The 23,118-nt window shown below is 56.3% G+C and overlaps 1 long non-coding RNA gene across 2 annotated transcripts in view; it reads right to left on the reverse strand.

Moving 5' to 3' along the window:
- The window catches only part of LOC308185589, a 656,808-nt gene that overhangs the window by 305,525 nt on the left and 328,165 nt on the right, over positions 1 to 23,118 (reverse strand). For both annotated transcript variants that reach the window (XR_013943487.1, XR_013943488.1), the window contains exon 3: positions 4,969 to 5,125. This is a non-coding gene — a long non-coding RNA (uncharacterized lncRNA). The remainder of the gene's footprint in view (positions 1 to 4,968; positions 5,126 to 23,118) is intronic.

Below are 23,118 nucleotides of genomic sequence, written 5' to 3' on the forward strand. Positions count from 1 at the left end.
ATCACAGCATCACAGAAGGAAACCAAAAACACGCCATCCACGCCCTAACCCTAACGATCCTCCTGGGATTCTACTTCACAGCCCTACAAGCAATAGAATACCACGAAGCCCCATTCTCAATCGCCGATAGCGTCTACGGATCTACCTTCTTCGTTGCCACTGGATTCCACGGACTCCACGTAATCATCGGATCCTCCTTCCTGACCGTCTGCCTCTTCCGACTGATCAAGTTCCACTTTACATCAGACCACCACTTCGGATTCGAGGCAGCAGCCTGATACTGACACTTCGTAGACGTCATCTGACTATTCCTCTACATAACCATCTACTGATGAGGATCTTGCTCTTCTAGTATATTAATTACAATTGACTTCCAATCTCTGGAATCTGGTATAAACCCAGAGGAGAGCAATGAACGCACTCATGTTCATATTCGCCCTATCATCAATCCTAAGCGCCGCCCTAACCGCATTAAACTTCTGACTCGCCCAAATAAACCCCGACTCAGAGAAACTCTCACCGTACGAATGTGGATTCGACCCACTTGGATCTGCTCGATTACCATTCTCAGTCCGATTCTTCCTCAGTAGCCATCCTGTTCGTCCTATTCGACCTAGAAATCGCCCTCCTACTCCCCCTGCCATGAGCCGTCCAACTCCAATCCCCCCTAATGACCCTCACCTGAACTGTAGTGATCCTCCTTCTCCTAACACTCGGACTGGCCTACGAGTGAATTCAAGGGGGCCTAGAATGAGCAGAATAACAGAAAGTTAGTCTAACCAAAAAGATAGCTGGTTTCGACCCAGCAGATTACAGCCAACCCTGTAACTTTCTTATGTCGCCCCTACATTTAAGCTTCTACTCAGCCTTCATTTTCAGCGGACTAGGACTAGCCTTCCACCGAACCCACCTAGTATCCGCCCTACTATGCCTTGAAAGCATAATATTATCGATATTCGTAGGCCTATCAATATGATCCATCGAAAACCAAGTCTCCTCATTCACCATGGTACCAATTCTCATGCTAACCTTCTCAGCGTGTGAGGCGGGCACAGGCCTGGCCATCCTAGTAGCCTCCACCCGCACACATGGCTCCGACCATCTACACAACCTAAACCTCCTGCAATGCTAAAAATCATCCTACCCACAATCATACTTCTTCCAACAGCCCTGCTGTCTCCACCAAAATTTCTATGGACTAACACCACCTTATACAGCCTCCTAATCGCTGCCCTAAGCCTACAGTGATTAATCCCAACCTACTACCCCTACAAATTTTTATCCAACTGAACAGGAATTGACCAAATCTCATCCCCCCTCCTAGTACTATCCTGCTGACTACTCCCACTCATAATCATAGCAAGCCAAAACCACCTGCAACAAGAACCCCTACAACGCAAACGAATCTTTATCTCAACCTTAGTCGCAGTCCAGCCATTCATCCTACTAGCCTTTTCCACCACAGAACTAGCACTATTTTACATCTCATTTGAAGCAACCCTCATTCCCACCCTAATCTTAATCACCCGATGGGGGAACCAACCAGAACGCCTAAGCGCTGGCATCTACCTGCTATTCTACACGCCAGTAAGCTCTCTACCCCTGCTAATCACAATCATACACCTATACGTGAAAATTGGCACCCTGCACCTGCCAACCCTACAACTAACCCACCCAACCCTATCCACCTCATGGACAGGAATACTATCAGGTCTAGCACTGCTCGTAGCATTCATAGTAAAAGCCCCACTATACGGCCTACACCTCTGACTGCCAAAAGCCCACGTAGAAGCACCCATCGCAGGCTCAATACTCCTCGCCGCCCTACTACTAAAGCTAGGAGGATACGGAATTATACGAGTCACTCTATTTATGGGCCCACTGTCCAACCTCCTGCACTACCCCTTCCTAACCCTGGCCCTATGAGGCGCCCTAATGACTAGCTCAATCTGCCTACGACAGACAGACCTAAAATCACTAATCGCTTATTCATCCGTTAGCCACATAGGCCTAGTTATCGCCGCAGGAATAATCCAAACCCACTGATCATTCTCAGGGGCAATGATCCTAATAATTTCCCATGGACTAACTTCCTCCATACTATTCTGCCTAGCCAACACAAACTATGAACGTACGCACAGCCGAATTCTACTACTCACACGAGGCCTACAACCTCTCCTACCACTCATAGCTACCTGATGATTGCTGGCCAATCTAACAAACATAGCCTTACCCCCAACAACAAACCTCATAGCAGAGCTAACCATTATAATCACCTTATTCAACTGATCTGCCTTCACGATCATCCTAACAGGAATCGCAACCCTACTAACCGCCTCCTACACCTTATTCATACTACTAATGACCCAACGAGGCTCAATCCCCTCCCACATCACATCTATGCAAAACTCAACCACGCGAGAACACCTGCTCATAACACTCCACATTATCCCAATATTCCTCCTAATCCTCAAACCCGAACTGATCTCCGGAATCCCCTCATGCAAGTATAGTTTAAACCAAACATTAGACTGTGATTCTAAGAATAGAAGTTCAAACCTTCTTACCTGCCGAGGGGAGGGTTTAACCAACAAGAGCTGCTAACTCTTACATCTGAGCCTAAAACCTCAGCCCCCTTACTTTTAAAGGATAACAGCAATCCACTGGTCTTAGGAACCACCCATCTTGGTGCAAATCCAAGTAAAAGTAGTGAACCCCACACTATTAATCAACTCCCTCACACTACTCACGCTGACAATCCTCCTAACCCCAATCATCCTGCCATTTCTATTTAAAAACTTTAAAAACACCCCACAAGCCACCACCCGCGCTGTTAAAACCGCATTCCTAATTAGCCTAGCCCCTACAACCGCATTCATCTACTCGGGAGTAGAATCTGTCACCTGCCACTGGGAGTGAAAATTCATTATAAACTTTAAAATCCCCCTGAGCCTAAAAATAGACCAATACTCAATAACATTTCTTCCAATCGCCCTATTTGTAACATGATCAATCCTACAATTCGCCATATGATACATGGCCTCAGAGCCATACGTAACAAAATTTTTCACCTACCTACTGACATTCCTAGTCGCCATACTCCTCCTAACAACCGCAAACAACATATTCCTCCTATTCGTAGGCTGGGAAGGAGTAGGAATCATGTCCTTCCTTCTCATCGGCTGATGACAAGGCCGAGCAGATGCCAACACCGCCGCCCTACAAGCCGTAATCTACAACCGAATCGGAGACATCGGACTGATCCTGAGCATAGCATGACTAGCTTCAACATTCAACACCTGAGAGATCCAACAAGCCGTACACCCCCACCAAACCCCAATCCTCCCCCTCATAGGATTAATCCTCGCAGCCGCAGGAAAATCCGCCCAATTTGGACTCCACCCATGACTGCCCGCAGCAATAGAAGGCCCCACCCCAGTATCAGCCCTACTGCACTCCAGTACCATAGTAGTAGCCGGAATCTTCCTGCTCATCCGCATGCACCCCCTGCTAGCCACCAACCACACAGCCCTAACTGCCTGCCTATGCCTAGGTGCTCTATCAACCCTATTCGCTGCCACATGCGCCCTAACCCAAAATGACATCAAAAAAATCATTGCTTTCTCAACATCCAGCCAACTAGGACTAATAATAGTCACTATCGGACTAAACCTCCCACAACTAGCCTTCCTACACATCTCAACCCATGCCTTCTTTAAAGCCATACTATTCCTATGCTCAGGGTCTATCATCCACAACCTAAACGGAGAACAAGATATCCGAAAGATAGGAGGCCTACAGAAAATACTCCCAGTCACTACTTCCTGCCTAACCATCGGAAACCTGGCGCTGATAGGAACCCCATTCCTAGCCGGATTCTACTCAAAAGACCTCATCATCGAAAGCTTAAACACATCATACCTAAATACTTGAGCCCTACTCCTAACCCTTATAGCCACAGCATTCACCGCAACCTACAGCATCCGCATAACCATCCTAGTCCAAGCTGGACAAACCCGAATCCCCCCAATAGTATCAATAAACGAAAACAACCCACTAATCACCGCCCCCCTAACCCGACTCGCCCTAGGCAGCATTACAGCAGGATTAATCATTACCTCTTTCATCACACCAACCAAAACCCCCCCAATAACCATACCCCTTATCACCAAAACCACTGCCATCCTCATAACAATCCTAGGAATCATCCTAGCCCTAGAACTATCGAACATAACACACACCCTCACTCACCCCAAACCAACCCCCCTCATAAACTTCTCCTCTGCATTAGGGTACTTCAACCCCCTAGTACACCGATTCTTCTCCAAAAACCTACTAGAAAAGGGACAAAACATTGCCCTACACTTGATCGACCTCTCCTGACTCAAAAAAATAGGGCCAGAGGGCCTTGCTGAACTACAAGTAGCCGCAAGCAAAGCCGCAACCTCAATACACACAGGGCTAATTAAGGCCTACCTAGGATCCTTCGCCCTCTCCATCCTGGTAATAATCCTAATAACACACAGACTCACTAATGGCCCCTAACATCCGCAAATCCCATCCCCTACTAAAAATAATCAACAACTCCCTAATCGACCTACCCGCCCCCTCCAACATCTCTGCCTGATGAAACTTCGGCTCCCTTCTAGCCATCTGCTTAGCCACACAAATCCTAACAGGCCTGCTACTAGCCATACACTACACCGCAGACACTTCACTCGCCTTCTCCTCAGTAGCTCACACATGCCGAGACGTCCAGTACGGATGGCTCATCCGCAACCTCCACGCCAACGGTGCTTCGCTCTTCTTTATCTGCATCTACTTACACATCGGACGAGGCCTCTACTACGGCTCCTACCTATACAAAGAAACCTGAAACACAGGAGTAATCCTCCTACTCACCCTAATAGCAACTGCCTTCGTAGGGTATGTCCTCCCATGAGGACAAATGTCATTCTGAGGGGCCACCGTAATCACCAACCTATTCTCAGCCATCCCGTACATTGGGCAAACTCTAGTAGAATGAGCCTGAGGAGGATTCTCAGTAGACAATCCAACCTTAACCCGATTCTTCGCCATCCACTTCCTACTGCCCTTCCTAATTGCAGGAATCACCCTAGTCCACCTAACCTTCCTACACGAATCAGGCTCAAATAACCCACTAGGAATCGTATCAGACTGCGACAAAATCCCATTCCACCCATACTTCTCCATTAAAGACAGCTTAGGGCTTACCCTAATAATCACCCCTCTAATAGCACTAGCCCTATTTTCACCGAACCTCCTGGTTCTTGGAATCCTAGTTGGGAGTGGTTGGCCACATGAGATGTACAGGATTTTTACCTGTGATTTAGTCTTGACAAGGCTATGTAATTGGTTTACTAACGTCTCATAAGAAAGAAGCATGAGCGGTTAATGCAGTTGGCTTGAAACCCATCTCCAGTGGTGCCAGTGCACTCTCTGAACTCACTGCAGTGCATCCCCAGTGGTGCCAGTGCACTCTCCGCACTCACTGCACTGCATCCCCAGTGGTGCCAGTGCGCTCTCTGGAGTCACAGCACTGCATCCCCAGTGGTGCCAGTGCACTCTCTGGACTCACTGCACTGCATCCCCAGTGGTGCCAGTGCAATCTCTGGACTCACTGCAGAGCATCCCCAGTGGTGCCAGTGCACTCTGTGGACTCACTGTAGTGCATCCCCAGTGGTGCCAGTGCTCTCTCTGGACTCACTGTACTGCATCCCCAGTGGTGCCAGTGCACTCTCTGGACTCACTGCAGTGCATTCCCAGTGGTGCCAGTGCACTCTCTGGACTCACTGCACTGCATCCCCAGTGGTGCCAGTGCACTCTCTGGACTCACTGCAGTGCATCCCCAGTGGTGCCAGTGCACTCTCTGGACTCACTGCACTGCATCCCCAGTGGTGCCAGTGCACTCACTGGACACACTGTACTGCATCACATGTGGTGCCAGTGCACTCTCTGCACTCACTGCACAGCATCCCCAGTGGTGCCAGTGCACTCTCTGGACTCACTGCACTGCATCCACAGTGGTGCCAGTGCAATCTCTGGACTCACTGTAGTGCATCCCCAGTGGTGCCAGTGCACTCTCTGGACTCACTGCACTGCATCCCCAGTGGTGCCAGTGCACTCTCTGGACTCACTGTACTGCATCCCCAGTGGTGCCAGTGCACTCTCTGGACTCACTGCAGTGCATCCCCAGCGGTGCCAGTGCACTCTCTGGACTCACTGCACTGCATCCCCAGTGGTGCCAGTGCACTCTCTGGACTCACTGCACTGCATCCCCAGTGGTGACAGCGCACTCTCTGCACTCACTGCACTGCATTAACAGTGGTGCCAGTGAAGTCTCTGGACTCACTGCACTGCATCCCCAGTGGTGCCAGTGCAATCTCTGGACTCACTGCACTGCATCCCCAGTGGTGCCAGTGCACTCTCTGGACTCACTGTACTGCATCCCCAGTGGTGCCAGTGCACTCTGTGGACTCACTGCACTGCATCCCCAGTGGTGCCAGTGCAATCTCTGGACTCACTACAGTACATCCCCAGTGGTGCCAGTGCACTCTCTGGACTCACTGCACTGCATCCCCAGTGGTGCCAGTGCACTCTCTGGACTCACTGCACTGCATCCCCAGTGGTGCCAGTGCACTCTCTGGACTCACAGCACTGCATCCCTAGTAGTGCCAGTGCACTCTCTGGACTCACTGAAGTGCATCCCCAGTGGTGCCAGTGCACTCTCTGGACTCACTGCAGTGCATCCCCAGTGGTGCCAGTGCACTCTCTGGACTCACTGAAGTGCATCCCCAGTGGTGCCAGTGCACTCTCTGGACTCACTGCACTGCATCCCCAGTGGTGCCAGTGAAGTCTTTGGACTCACTGCACTGCATCCCCAGTGGTGCCAGTGCACTCTCTGGACTCACTGCACTGCATCCCCAGTGGTGCCAGTGCACTCTCTGGACTCACTGCACTGCATCCCCAGTGGTGCCAGAGCACTCACTGGACTCACTGCACTGCATCCCCAGTGGTGCCAGTGCACTCTCTGGACTCACTGTACTGCATCCCCAGTGGTGCCAGTGCAATCTCTGGACTCACTGCACTGCATCACCAGTGGTGCCAGTGCACTCTCTGGACTCACTGCACTGCACCTCCAGTGGTGCCAGTGCACTCTCTGGACTCACTGCACTGCATCCCCAGTGGTGCCAGTGCACTCTCTGGACTCACTGTACTGCATCCCCAGTGGAGCCCGTGCACTCTCTGGACTCACTGCAGTACATCCCCAGTGGTGCCAGTGCACTCTCTGGACTCACTGCAGTGCATCCCCAGTGGTGCCAGTGCACTCTCTGGACTCACTGCACTGCATCCCCAGTGGTGCCAGTGCAATCTCTGGACTCAATGCACTGCATTCTCAGTGGTGCCAGTGCACTCTCTGGACTCACTGCACTGCATCCCCAGTGCTGCCAGTACACTCACTGGACTCACTGCAGTGCATCCCCAGTGGTGCCAGTGCACTCTCTGGACTCACTGCACTGCATCCCCATTGGTGCCAGTGCATTCTCTGGACTCACTGCAGTGCATCCCCAGTGGTGCCAGTGCACTCTCTGGACTCACTGAGGTGCATCCCCAGTGGTGCCAGTGCACTCTCTGGACTCACTGAGGTGCATTCTCAGTGGTGCCAGTGCACTCTGTGGACTCACTGTAGTGCATCCCCAGTGGTGCCAGTGCTCTCTCTGGACTCACTGCACTGCATCCCCAGTGGTGCCAGTGCACTCTCTGGACTCACTGCAGTGCATCCCCAGTGGTGCCAGTGCACTCTCTGGACTCACTGCAGTGCATCCCTAGTGGTGCCAGTGCACTCTCTGGACTCACTGCACTGCATCCCCACTGGTGCCAGTGCACTCTCTGGACTCACTGCAGTGCATCCCCAGTGGTGCCAGTGCACTCTCTGGAGTCACAGTACTGCATCCCCAGTGGTGCCAGTGCACTCTCTGGACTCACTGCAGTGCATCCCCAGTGTTGCCAGTGCACTCTCTGGACTCACTGCACTGCATCCCCAGTGTTGCCAGTGCACTCTCTGGACTCACTGCACTGCATCCCCATTGGTGCCAGTGCATTCTCTGGACTCACTGCAGTGCATCCCCAGTGGTGCCAGTGCACTCTCTGGACTCACTGAGGTGCATCCCCAGTGGTGCCAGTGCACTCTCTGGACTCACTGAGGTGCATTCTCAGTGGTGCCAGTGCACTCTGTGGACTCACTGTAGTGCATCCCCAGTGGTGCCAGTGCTCTCTCTGGACTCACTGCACTGCATCCCCAGTGGTGCCAGTGCACTCTCTGGACTCACTGCAGTGCATCCCCAGTGGTGCCAGTGCACTCTCTGGACTCACTACAGTGCATCCCTAGTGGTGCCAGTGCACTCTCTGGACTCACTGCACTGCATCCCCACTGGTGCCAGTGCACTCTCTGGACTCACTGCAGTGCATCCCCAGTGGTGCCAGTGCACTCTCTGGAGTCACAGCACTGCATCCCCAGTGGTGCCAGTGCACTCTCTGGACTCACTGCAGTGCATCCCCAGTGTTGCCAGTGCACTCTCTGGACTCACTGCACTGCATCCCCAGTGGTGCCAGTGCACTCTCTGGACTCACTGCACTGCATCCCCAGTGGTGCCAGAGCACTCACTGGACTCACTGCACTGCATCCCCAGTGGTGCCAGTGCACTCTCTGGACTTACTGTACTGCATACCCAGTGGTGCCAGTGCAATCTCTGGACTCACTGCACTGCATCACCAGTGGTGCCAGTGCACTCTCTGGACTCACTGCACTGCACCTCCAGTGGTGCCAGTGCACTCTCTGGACTCACTGCACTGCATCCCCAGTGGTGCCAGTGCACTCTCTGGACTCACTGTTCTGCATCCCCAGTGGAGCCCGTGCACTCTCTGGACTCACTGCAGTACATCCCCAGTGGTGCCAGTGCACTCTCTGGACTCACTGCAGTGCATCCCCAGTGGTGCCAGTGCACTCTCTGGACTCACTGCACTGCATCCCCAGTGGTGCCAGTGCACTCTCTGGACTCACTGAGGTGCATTCTCAGTGGTGCCAGTGCACTCTCTGGACTCACTGCACTGCATCCCCAGTGCTGCCAGTACACTCACTGGACTCACTGCAGTGCATCCCCAGTGGTGCCAGTGCACTCTCTGGACTCACTGCACTGCATCCCCATTGGTGCCAGTGCATTCTCTGGACTCACTGCAGTGCATCCCCAGTGGTGCCAGTGCAGTCTCTGAACTCACTGCACTGCATCCCCAGTGGTGCCAGTGCAATCTCTGGACTCACTGCAGAGCATCCCCAGTGGTGCCAGTGCACTCTGTGGACTCACTGTAGTGCATCCCCAGTGGTGCCAGTGCTCTCTCTGGACTCACTGCACTGCATCCCCAGTGGTGCCAGTGCACTCTCTGGACTCACTGCAGTGCATCCCCAGTGGTGCCAGTGCACTCTCTGGACTCACTGCAGTGCATCTCTAGTGGTGCCAGTGCACTCTCTGGACTCACTGCACTGCATCCCCACTGGTGCCAGTGCACTCTCTGGACTCACTGCAGTGCATCCCCAGTGGTGCCAGTGCACTCTCTGGACTCACTGCACTGCATCCCCAGTGGTGCCAGTGCACTCTCTGCACTCACTGCACTGCATCCCCAGTGGTGCCAGTGCACTCTCTGCACTCACTGCACTGCATCCCCAGTGGTGCCAGTGCGCTCTCTGGAGTCACAGCACTGCATCCCCAGTGGTGCCAGTGCACTCACTGGACACATTGTACTGCATCACATGTGGTGCCAGTGCACTCTCTGCACTCACTGCACAGCATCCCCAGTGGTGTCAGTGCACTCTCTGGACTCACTGAAGTGCATCCCCAGTGGTGCCAGAGCACTCTCTGCACTCACTGCACTGCATCCCCAGTGGTGCCAGTGCACTCACTGGACTCACTGCAGTGCATCCCCAGTGGTGCCAGTGCACTCTCTGGACTCACTGCACTGCATCCCCATTGGTGCCAGTGCATTCTCTGGACTCACTGCAGTGCATCCCCAGTGGTGCCAGTGCACTCTCTGGACTCACTGAGGTGCATCCCCAGTGGTGCCAGTGCACTCTCTGGACTCACTGAGGTGCATTCTCAGTGGTGCCAGTGCACTCTGTGGACTCACTGTAGTGCATCCCCAGTGGTGCCAGTGCACTCTCTGGACTCACTGCAGTGCATCCCCAGTGGTGCCAGTGCACTCTCTGGACTCACTGCACTGCATCCCCAGTGGTGCCAGTGCAATCTCTGGACTCAATGCACTGCATTCTCAGTGGTGCCAGTGCACTCTCTGGACTCACTGCACTGCATCCCCAGTGCTGCCAGTACACTCACTGGACTCACTGCAGTGCATCCCCAGTGGTGCCAGTGCACTCTCTGGACTCACTGCACTGCATCCCCATTGGTGCCAGTGCATTCTCTGGACTCACTGCAGTGCATCCCCAGTGGTGCCAGTGCACTCTCTGGACTCACTGAGGTGCATCCCCAGTGGTGCCAGTGCACTCTCTGGACTCACTGAGGTGCATTCTCAGTGGTGCCAGTGCACTCTGTGGACTCACTGTAGTGCATCCCCAGTGGTGCCAGTGCTCTCTCTGGACTCACTGCACTGCATCCCCAGTGGTGCCAGTGCACTCTCTGGACTCACTGCAGTGCATCCCCAGTGGTGCCAGTGCACTCTCTGGACTCACTGCAGTGCATCCCTAGTGGTGCCAGTGCACTCTCTGGACTCACTGCACTGCATCCCCACTGGTGCCAGTGCACTCTCTGGACTCACTGCAGTGCATCCCCAGTGGTGCCAGTGCACTCTCTGGAGTCACAGTACTGCATCCCCAGTGGTGCCAGTGCACTCTCTGGACTCACTGCAGTGCATCCCCAGTGTTGCCAGTGCACTCTCTGGACTCACTGCACTGCATCCCCAGTGTTGCCAGTGCACTCTCTGGACTCACTGCACTGCATCCCCATTGGTGCCAGTGCATTCTCTGGACTCACTGCAGTGCATCCCCAGTGGTGCCAGTGCACTCTCTGGACTCACTGAGGTGCATCCCCAGTGGTGCCAGTGCACTCTCTGGACTCACTGAGGTGCATTCTCAGTGGTGCCAGTGCACTCTGTGGACTCACTGTAGTGCATCCCCAGTGGTGCCAGTGCTCTCTCTGGACTCACTGCACTGCATCCCCAGTGGTGCCAGTGCACTCTCTGGACTCACTGCAGTGCATCCCCAGTGGTGCCAGTGCACTCTCTGGACTCACTACAGTGCATCCCTAGTGGTGCCAGTGCACTCTCTGGACTCACTGCACTGCATCCCCACTGGTGCCAGTGCACTCTCTGGACTCACTGCAGTGCATCCCCAGTGGTGCCAGTGCACTCTCTGGAGTCACAGCACTGCATCCCCAGTGGTGCCAGTGCACTCTCTGGACTCACTGCAGTGCATCCCCAGTGTTGCCAGTGCACTCTCTGGACTCACTGCACTGCATCCCCAGTGGTGCCAGTGCACTCTCTGGACTCACTGCACTGCATCCCCAGTGGTGCCAGAGCACTCACTGGACTCACTGCACTGCATCCCCAGTGGTGCCAGTGCACTCTCTGGACTTACTGTACTGCATCCCCAGTGGTGCCAGTGCAATCTCTGGACTCACTGCACTGCATCACCAGTGGTGCCAGTGCACTCTCTGGACTCACTGCACTGCACCTCCAGTGGTGCCAGTGCACTCTCTGGACTCACTGCACTGCATCCCCAGTGGTGCCAGTGCACTCTCTGGACTCACTGTTCTGCATCCCCAGTGGAGCCCGTGCACTCTCTGGACTCACTGCAGTACATCCCCAGTGGTGCCAGTGCACTCTCTGGACTCACTGCAGTGCATCCCCAGTGGTGCCAGTGCACTCTCTGGACTCACTGCACTGCATCCCCAGTGGTGCCAGTGCACTCTCTGGACTCACTGAGGTGCATTCTCAGTGGTGCCAGTGCACTCTCTGGACTCACTGCACTGCATCCCCAGTGCTGCCAGTACACTCACTGGACTCACTGCAGTGCATCCCCAGTGGTGCCAGTGCACTCTCTGGACTCACTGCACTGCATCCCCATTGGTGCCAGTGCATTCTCTGGACTCACTGCAGTGCATCCCCAGTGGTGCCAGTGCAGTCTCTGAACTCACTGCACTGCATCCCCAGTGGTGCCAGTGCAATCTCTGGACTCACTGCAGAGCATCCCCAGTGGTGCCAGTGCACTCTGTGGACTCACTGTAGTGCATCCCCAGTGGTGCCAGTGCTCTCTCTGGACTCACTGCACTGCATCCCCAGTGGTGCCAGTGCACTCTCTGGACTCACTGCAGTGCATCCCCAGTGGTGCCAGTGCACTCTCTGGACTCACTGCAGTGCATCTCTAGTGGTGCCAGTGCACTCTCTGGACTCACTGCACTGCATCCCCACTGGTGCCAGTGCACTCTCTGGACTCACTGCAGTGCATCCCCAGTGGTGCCAGTGCACTCTCTGGACTCACTGCACTGCATCCCCAGTGGTGCCAGTGCACTCTCTGCACTCACTGCACTGCATCCCCAGTGGTGCCAGTGCACTCTCTGCACTCACTGCACTGCATCCCCAGTGGTGCCAGTGCGCTCTCTGGAGTCACAGCACTGCATCCCCAGTGGTGCCAGTGCACTCACTGGACACATTGTACTGCATCACATGTGGTGCCAGTGCACTCTCTGCACTCACTGCACAGCATCCCCAGTGGTGTCAGTGCACTCTCTGGACTCACTGAAGTGCATCCCCAGTGGTGCCAGAGCACTCTCTGCACTCACTGCACTGCATCCCCAGTGGTGCCAGTGCACTCACTGGACACACTGTACTGCATCACAGGTGGTGCCAGTGCACTCTCTGGACTCACTGCACTGCATCCCCAGTGGTGCCAGTGCACTCTCTGGACTCACTGCACTGTATCCCCAGTGGTGCCAGTGCACTCTCTGGACTCACTGCAGTGCATTCCCAGTGGTGCCAGTGCACTCTCTGGACTCACTGCAGTGCATCCCCAGTGGTGCCAGTGCACTCTGTGGACTCACTGTACTGCATCCCCAGTGGTGCCAGTGCAATCTCTGGACTCACTGAAGTGCATCCACAGTGGTGTCAGTGCACTCTCTGGACTCACTGCAGTGCATCCCCAGTGGTGCCAGTGCACTCTCTGGAGTCACAGCACTGCATCCCCAGTGGTGCCAGTGCACTCTCTGGACTCACTGCACTGCATCCCCAGTGGTGCCAGTGCACTCTCTGGACTCACTGCTCTGCATCCCCAGTGGTGCCAGTGCACTCTCTGGACTCACTGCAGTGCATCCCCAGTGGTGCCAGTGCACTCTCTGGACTCATTGCAGTGCATCCCCAGTGGTGCCAGTGCACTCTCTGGAGTCACAGCACTGCATCCCCAGTGGTGCCAGTGCACTCTCTGGACTCACTGAACTGCATCACCAGTGGTGCCAGTGCACTCTCTGGACTCACTGCAGTGCATCACCAGTGCTGCCAGTGCACTCTCTGGACTCACTGCAGGGCATCCCCAGTGGTGCCAGTGCACTCTCTGGACTCACTGTACTGCACCCCCAGTGGTGCCAGTGCACTCACTGGACTGACTGCACTGCATCCCCAGTGGTGCCAGTGCACTCACTGGACTCACTGGACACATCCCCAGTGGTGCCAGTGCACTCTCTGGACTCACTGCACTGCATCCCCAGTGGTGCCAGTGCACTCTCTGGACTCACTGCACTGCATCCCCAGTGGTGCCAGTGTACTCACTGGACTGACTGCACTGCATCCCCAGTAGTGCCAGTGCGCTCTCCGGAGTCACAGCACTGCATTCCCAGTGGTGCCAGTGCACTCACTGGACACACTGTACTGCATCACAGGTGGTGCCAGTGCACTCTCTGCACTCACTGCACAGCATCCCCAGTGGTGCCAGTGCATTCACTGGACTCACTGGACTGCATCCCCAGTGGTGCCAGAGCACTCTCTGCACTCACTGCACTGCATACCCAGTGGTGCCAGTGCACTCACTGGACTCACTGCACTGCATCCCCAGTGGTGCCAGTGCACTCTCTGGACTCACTGCACTGCATCCCCAGTGGTGCCAGTGCACTCTCTGGACTCATTGCACTGTATCCCCAGTGGTGCCAGTGCACTCTCTGGACTCACTGCACTGCATCCCGAGTGGTGCCAGTGCACTCTCTGGACTCACTGCACTGCATCCCCAGTGGTGCCAGTGCACTCTCTGGAGTCACTGCACTGTATCCCCAGTGGTGCCAGTGCAGTCTCTGGACTCACTGTAGTGCATCCCCAGTGGTGCCAGTGCAATCTCTGGACTCACTGCAGTGCATCCCCAGTGGTGCCAGTGCACTCTCTGGACTCACTGCAGTGCATCCGCAGTGGTGCCAGTGCACTCTCTGGAGTCACAGCACTGCATCCCCAGTGGTGCCAGTGCACTCTCTGGACTCACTGCACTGCATCCCCAGTGGTGCCAGTGCACTCTCTGGACTCACTGCACTGCATCCCCAGTGGTGCCAGTGCACTCTCTGGACTCACTGCACTGCATCCCCAGTGGTGCCAGTGCACTCTCTGGACTCACGGCAGTGCATCCCCAGTGGTGCCAGTGCACTCTCTGGACTCACTGCAGTGCATCATCAGTGGTGCCAGTGCACTCTCTGGACTCACTGCAGTGCATCCCCAGTGGTGCCAGTGCACTCTCTGGACTCACTGCAGTGCATCCCCAGTGGTGCCAGTGCACTCTCTGGACTCACTGCACTGCATCACCAGTGGTGCCAGTGTACTCTCTGGACTCACTGCAGTGCATCCCCTGTGGTGCCAGTGCACTCTCTCGAGTCACTGCACTACATCCCCTGTGGTGCCAGTGCACTCACTGGACTCACTGTACTGCATTATCGGTGGTGCCAGTGCACTCTCTGGACTTACTGCACTGCATCCCCAGTGCTGCCAGTGCACTCTCTGGACTCACTGCACTGCATCCCCACTGGTGCCAGTGCACTCTCTGGACTCACTGTACTGCATCACCAGTGGTGCCAGTGCACTCTCTGGACTCACTGCAGTGCATCCCCAGTGGTGCCAGTGCACTCTCTGGACTCACTGAAGTGCATTCTCAGTGGTGCCAGTGCACTCTCTGGGGTCACTGCAGGGCATCCCCAGTGGTGCCAGTACACTCACTGGACTCACTGCACTGCATCACCAGTGGTGCCAGTGCACTCTCTGGACTCACTGCACTGCATCCCCAGTGGTGCCAGTGCACTCTCTGGACTCACTGAAGTGCATCCCCAGTGGTGCCAGTGCACTCTCTGGACTCACTGCAGTGCATCCCCAGTGGTGCCAGTGCACTCTCTGCACTCACTTCACTGCATCCCCAGTGGTGCCAGTGCACTCTCTGGACTCACTGCACTCCATCCTCAGTGGTGCCAGTGAAGTCTTTGGACTCACTGCAGTGCATCCCCAGTGGTGCCAGTGCACTCTCTGGAGTCACTGAAGTGCATCCCCAGTGGTGCCAGTGCACTCTCTGGACTCACTGCACTGCATCCCCAGTGGTTCCAGTGCACTCTCTGGACTCACTGTACTGCATCCCCAGTGGTGCCAGTGCACTCTGTGGACTCACTGTATTGCATCCCCAGTGGTGCCAGTGCACTCTCTGGACTCATTGCAGTGCATCCCCAGTGGTGCCAGTGCACTCTCTGGAGTCACAGCACTGCATCCCCAGTGGTGCCAGTGCACTCTCTGGACTCACTGCAGGGCATCCCCAGTGGTGCCAGTGCACTCTCTGGACTCACTGCACTGCATCCCCAGTGGTCCCAGTGCACTCTCTGGACTCACTGCAGGGCATCCCCAGTGGTGCCAGTGCACTCTCTGGACTCACTGTACTGCACCCCCAGTGGTGCCAGTGCACTCACCGGACTGACTGCACTTCATCCCCAGTGGTGCCAGTGCACTCACTGGACTCACTGGACACATCCCCAGTGGTGCCAGTGCACCCTCTGGACTCACTGCACTGCATCCCCCGTGGTGCCAGTGCACTCTCTGGACTCACTGCACTGCATCCCCAGTGGTGCCAGTGTACTCACTGGAATGACTGCACTGCATTCCCAGTGGTGCCAGTGCGCTCTCCGGAGTCACAGCACTGCATCCCCAGTGGTGCCAGTGCACTCACTGGACACACTGTACTGCATCACAGGTGGTGCCAGTGCACTCTCTGCACTCACTGCACTGCATCCCCAGTGGTGCCAGTGCATTCACTGGACTCACTGGACTGCATCCCCAGTGGTGCCAGAGCACTCTCTGCACTCACTGCACTGCATCCCCAGTGGTGCCAGTGCACTCTCTGGACTCACTGCACTGCATCCACAGTGGTGCCAGTGCACTCTCTGGACTCACTGCACTGCATCCCCAGTGGTGCCAGTGCACTCTCTTGACTCACTGCACTGTATCCTCAGTGGTGCCAGTGCACTCTCTGGACTCACTGCACTGCATCCCGAGTGGTGCCAGTGCACTCTCTGGACTCACTGCACTGCATCCCCAGTGGTGCCAGTGCACTCTCTGGACTCACTGCACTGTATCCCCAGTGGTGCCAGTGCAATCTCTGGACTCACTGTAGTGCATCCCCAGTCGTGCCAGTGCACTCTCTGGACTCACTGCAGTGCATCCCCAGTGGTGCCAGTGCACTCTCTGGACTCACTGTACTGCATCCCCAGTGGTGCCAGTGCACTCTGTGGACTCACTGTACTGCATCCCCAGTGGTGCCAGTGCACTCTCTGGACTCACTGCACTGCATCCCCAGTGGTGCCAGTGTACTCACTGGACTGACTGCACGGCATCCCCAGTGGTGCCAGTGCGCTCTCCGGAGTCACAGCACTGCATCCCCAGTGGTGCCAGTGCACTCACTGGACACACTGTACTGCATCACAGGTGGTGCCAGTGCACTCTCTGCACTCACTGCACAGCATCCCCAGTGGTGCCAGTGCATTCACTGGACTCACTGGACTGCATCCCCAGTGCTGCCAGTGCACTCTCCGGACTCACTGCACTGCATCCCCAGTGGTGCCAGTGCACTCTCTGGACTCACTGCACTGCATCCCCAGTGGTGCCAGTGCACTCTCTGGACTCACTGCACTGTATCCCCAGTGGTGCCAGTGCAATCTCTGGACTCACTGTAGTGCATCCCCAGTGGTGCCAGTGCTCTCTCTGCACTCACTGCAATGCATACCCAGTGGTGCCAGTGAAGTCTCTGGACTCACTGCACTGCATCCCCAGTGGTGCCAGTGCAATCTCTGGACTGACTGCACTGCATCCCCAGTGGTGCCAGTGCACTCTCTGGACTCACTGTACTGCATCCCCAGTCGTGCCAGTGCACTCTGTGGACTCACTGTACTGCATCCCCAGTGGTGCCAGTGCAATCTCTGGACTCACTGCAGTGCATCGCCAGTGGTGCCAGTGAACTCTCTGGACTCACTGCACTGCATCCCCAGTGGTGCCAGTGCACTCTCTGGACTCACTGAAGTGCATTCTCAGTGGTGCCAGTGCACTCTCTGGGCTCACTGCGCTGCATCCCCAGTGGTGCCAGTACACTCACTGAACTCACTGCACTGCATCCCCAGAGGTGCCAGTGCACTCTCTGGACTCACTGCACTGCATCCCCAGTGGTGCCAGTGCACTCTCTGGACTCACTGCACTGCATCCCCAGTGGTGCCAGTTCACTCTGTGGACTCACTGCACTGCATCCCCAGTGGTGCCAGTGCACTCTCTGCACTCACTTCACTGCATCCCCAGTGGTGCCAGTGCACTCTCTGGACTCACTGCACTGCATCCCCAGTGGTGCCAGTGAAGTCTTTGGACTCACTGCACTGCATCCCCAGTGGTGCCAGTGCACTCTCTGGAGTCACTGAAGTGCATCCCCAGAGGTGCCAGTGCACTCTCTGGACTCACTGCACTGCATCCCCAGTGGTGCCAGTGCACTCTCTGGACTCACTGTACTGCATCCCCAGTGGTGCCAGTGCACTCACTGGACACACTGTACTGCATCACAGGTGGTGCCAGAGCACTCCCTGCACTCACTGCACTGCATCCCCAGTGGTGCCAGTGCACTCTCTGGACTCACTGCACTGCATCCCCAGTGGTGCCAGTGCACTCTCTGGACTCACTGCACTACATCCCCAGTGGTGCCAGTGCACTCTCTGGACTCACTGCACTGTATCCCCAGTGGTGCCTGTGCACTCTCTGGACTCACTGCACTGCATCCCGAGAGGTGCCAGTGCACTCTCTGGACTGACATCACTGCATCCCCAGTGGTGCCAGTGCAACCTCTGGACTCACTGTAGTGCATCCCCAGTGGTGCCAGTGCACTCTCTCGACTCACTGCAGTGCATCCCCAGTGGTGCCAGTGCACTCTGTGGACTCACTGTACTGCATCCCCAGTGGTGCCAGTGCAATCTCTGGACTCACTGCAGTGCATCACCAGTGGTGCCAGTGCACTCTCTGGAGTCACAGCACTGCATCCCCAGTGGTGCCAGTGCACTCTCTGGACTCACTCCACTACATCCCCAGTGGTGCCAGTGCACTCTCTGGACTCACTGCACTGCATCCCCAGTGGTGCCAGTGCACTCTCTGGACTCACTGCAGGGCATCCCCAGTGGTGCCAGTGCACTCTCTGGACTCACTGTACTGCACCCCCAGTGGTGCCAGTGCACTCACTGGACTGACTGCACTGCATCCCCAGTGGTGCCAGTGCACTCACTGGACTCACTGGACACATCCCCAGTGGTGCCAGTGCACTCTCTGGACTCACTGCACTGCATCCCCAGTGGTGCCAGTGCACTCTCTGGACTCACTGCACTGCATCCCCAGTGGTGCCAGTGTACTCACTGGACTGACTGCACGGCATCCCCAGTGGTGCCAGTGCGCTCTCCGGAGTCACAGCACTGCATCCCCAGTGGTGCCAGTGCACTCACTGGACACACTGTACTGCATCACAGGTGGTGCCAGTGCACTCTCTGCACTCACTGCACAGCATCCCCAGTGGTGCCAGTGCATTCACTGGACTCACTGGACTGCATCGCCAGTGCTGCCAGTGCAATCTCTGGACTCACTGCACTGCATCACCAGTGGTGCCAGTGCAATCTCTGGACTCACTGTCCTGCATCCCCAGTGGTGCCAGTGCACTCTCTGGACTCACTGCAGTGCATCCCCAGTGGTGCCAGGTCACTCTCTGGACTCACTGTACTGCATCCCCAGTGGTGCCAGTGGACTCTCTGGACTCACTGCACTGCATCCCCAGTGGTGCCAGTGCACTCTCTGGACTCACTGCACTGCATCCCCAGTGGTGCCAGTGCACTCTCTGGACTCACTGCACTGCATCCCCAGTGGTGCCAGTGCACTCTCTGGACTCACTGCACTGCATTCCCAGTGGTGCCAGTGAAGTCTCTGGACTCACTGCACTGCATGCCCAGTGGTGCCAGTGCAATCTCTGGACTCACTGCACTGCATCCCCAGTGGTGCCAGTGCACTCTCTGGACTCACTGTACTGCATACCCAGCGGTGCCAGTGCACTCTGTGGACTCACTGTTCTGCATCCCCAGTGGTGCCAGTGCAATCTCTGGACTCACTGCACTGCATCCCCAGTGGTGCCAGTGTACTCTCTGGACTCACTGAAGTGCATTCTCAGTGGTGCCAGTGCACTCTCTGGGCTCACTGCAGTGCATCCCCAGTGGTGCCAGTACACTCACTGGACTCACTGCACTGCATCCCCAGAGGTGCCAGTGCACTCTCTGGACTCACTGCACTGCATCCCCAGTGGTGCCAGTGCACTCTCTGGACTCAGTGCACTGCATCCCCAGTGGTGCCAGTTCACTCTGTGGACTCACTGCACTGCATCCCCAGTGGTGCCAGTGCACTCTCTGCACTCACTTCACTGCATCCCCAGTGGTGTCAGTGCACTCTCTGGACTCACTGCACTGCATCCCCAGTGGTGCCAGTGAAGTCTTTGGACTCACTGCACTGCATCCCCAGTGGTGCCAGTGCACTCTCTGGAGTCACTGAAGTGCATCCCCAGAGGTGCCAGTGCACTCTCTGGACTCACTGCACTGCATCCCCAGTGGTGCCAGTGCACTCTCTGGACTCACTGTACTGCATCCCCAGTGGTGCCAGTGCACTCACTGGACACACTGTACTGCATCACAGGTGGTGCCAGAGCACTCCCTGCACTCACTGCACTGCATCCCCAGTGGTGCCAGTGCACTCTCTGGACTCACTGCACTGCATCCCCAGTGGTGCCAGTGCACTCTCTGGAATCACTGCACTGCATCCCCAGTGGTGCCAGTGCACTCTCTGGACTCACTGCACTGTATCCCCAGTGGTGCCTGTGCACTCTCTGGACTCACTGCACTGCATCCCGAGAGGTGCCAGTGCACTCTCTGGACTGACATCACTGCATCCCCAGTGGTGCCAGTGCAACCTCTGGACTCACTGTAGTGCATCCCCAGTGGTGCCAGTGCACTCTCTCGACTCACTGCAGTGCATCCCCAGTGGTGCCAGTGCACTCTGTGGACTCACTGTACTGCATCCCCAGTGGTGCCAGTGCAATCTCTGGACTCACTGCAGTGCATCACCAGTGGTGCCAGTGCACTCTCTGGAGTCACAGCACTGCATCCCCAGTGGTGCCAGTGCACTCTCTGGACTCACTCCACTACATCCCCAGTGGTGCCAGTGCACTCTCTGGACTCACTGCACTGCATCCCCAGTGGTGCCAGTGCACTCTCTGGACTCACTGCAGGGCATCCCCAGTGGTGCCAGTGCACTCTCTGGACTCACTGTACTGCACCCCCAGTGGTGCCAGTGCACTCACTGGACTGACTGCACTGCATCCCCAGTGGTGCCAGTGCACTCACTGGACTCACTGGACACATCCCCAGTGGTGCCAGTGACTCTCTGGACTCACTGCACTGCATCCCCAGTGGTGCCAGTGCACTCTCTGGACTCACTGCACTGCATCCCCAGTGGTGCCAGTGTACTCACTGGACTGACTGCACGGCATCCCCAGTGGTGCCAGTGCGCTCTCCGGAGTCACAGCACTGCATCCCCAGTGGTGCCAGTGCACTCACTGGACACACTGTACTGCATCACAGGTGGTGCCAGTGCACTCTCTGCACTCACTGCACAGCATCCCCAGTGGTGCCAGTGCATTCACTGGACTCACTGGACTGCATCGCCAGTGCTGCCAGTGCAATCTCTGGACTCACTGCACTGCATCACCAGTGGTGCCAGTGCAATCTCTGGACTCACTGTCCTGCATCCCCAGTGGTGCCAGTGCACTCTCTGGACTCACTGCAGTGCATCCCCAGTGGTGCCAGGTCACTCTCTGGACTCACTGTACTGCATCCCCAGTGGTGCCAGTGGACTCTCTGGACTCACTGCACTGCATCCCCAGTGGTGCCAGTGCACTCTCTGGACTCACTGCACTGCATCCCCAGTGGTGCCAGTGCACTCTCTGGACTCACTGCACTGCATCCCCAGTGGTGCCAGTGCACTCTCTGGACTCACTGCACTGCATTCCCAGTGGTGCCAGTGAAGTCTCTGGACTCACTGCACTGCATGCCCAGTGGTGCCAGTGCAATCTCTGGACTCACTGCACTGCATTCTCAGTGGTGCCAGTGCACTCTCTGGGCTCACTGCAGTGCATCCCCAGTGGTGCCAGTACACTCACTGGACTCACTGCACTGCATCCCCAGAGGTGCCAGTGCACTCTCTGGACTCACTGCACTGCATCCCCAGTGGTGCCAGTGCACTCTCTGGACTCAGTGCACTGCATCCCCAGTGGTGCCAGTGCACTCTGTGGACTCACTGCACTGCATCCCCAGTGGTGCCAGTGAACTCTCTGCACTCACTTCACTGCATCCCCAGTGGTGCCAGTGTACTCTCTGGACTCACTGCAGTGCATCCCCAGTGGTGCCAGTGCACTCTCTGGACTCACAGCACTGCATCCCCAGTGGTGCTAGTTAACTCTCTGGACTCACTGCAGTGCATCCCCAGTGGTGCCAGTGCACTCTCTGGACACACTGAAGTGCATTCTCAGTGGTGCCCGTGCACTCCCTGAACTCACTGCACTGCATCCCAAGTGGTGCCAGTGCACTCTCTGGACTCACTGCAGTGCATCCCCAGTGGTGCTAGTGCACTCTGGACTCAATGCAGTGCATCCCCAGTGGTGCCAGTGCACTCTCTGGACTCACTGCACTGCATCCCCAGTGGTGCCAGTGCACTCTCTGGACTCACTGCAGTGCATCCCCAGTGGTGCCAGTGCACTCTCTGCACTCACTTCACTGCATCCCCAGTGGTGCCAGTGCACTCTCTGGACTCACTGCACTCCATCCCCAGTGGTGCCAGTGAAGTCTTTGGACTCACTGCAGTGCATCCCCAGTGGTGCCAGTGCACTCTCTGGAGTCACTGAAGTGCATCCCCAGTGGTGCCAGTGCACTCTCTGGACTCACTGCACTGCATCCCCAGTGGTTCCAGTGCACTCTCTGGACTCACTGTACTGCATCCCCAGTGGTGCCAGTGCACTCTGTGGACTCACTGTATTGCATCCCCAGTGGTGCCAGTGCACTCTCTGGACTCATTGCAGTGCATCCCCAGTGGTGCCAGTGCACTCTCTGGAGTCACAGCACTGCATCCCCAGTGGTGCCAGTGCACTCTCTGGACTCACTGCAGGGCATCCCCAGTGGTGCCAGTGCACTCTCTGGACTCACTGCACTGCATCCCCAGTGGTCCCAGTGCACTCTCTGGACTCACTGCAGGGCATCCCCAGTGGTGCCAGTGCACTCTCTGGACTCACTGTACTGCACCCCCAGTGGTGCCAGTGCACTCACCGGACTGACTGCACTGCATCCCCAGTGGTGCCAGTGCACTCACTGGACTCACTGGACACATCCCCAGTGGTGCCAGTGCACCCTCTGTACTCACTGCACTGCATCCCCCGTGGTGCCAGTGCACTCTCTGGACTCACTGCACTGCATCCCCAGTGGTGCCAGT

This window comes from Anser brachyrhynchus (genome assembly GCF_964034855.1).
Source record: "Anser brachyrhynchus genome assembly, chromosome: Z".
NCBI lineage: Eukaryota > Metazoa > Chordata > Aves > Anseriformes > Anatidae > Anser > Anser brachyrhynchus.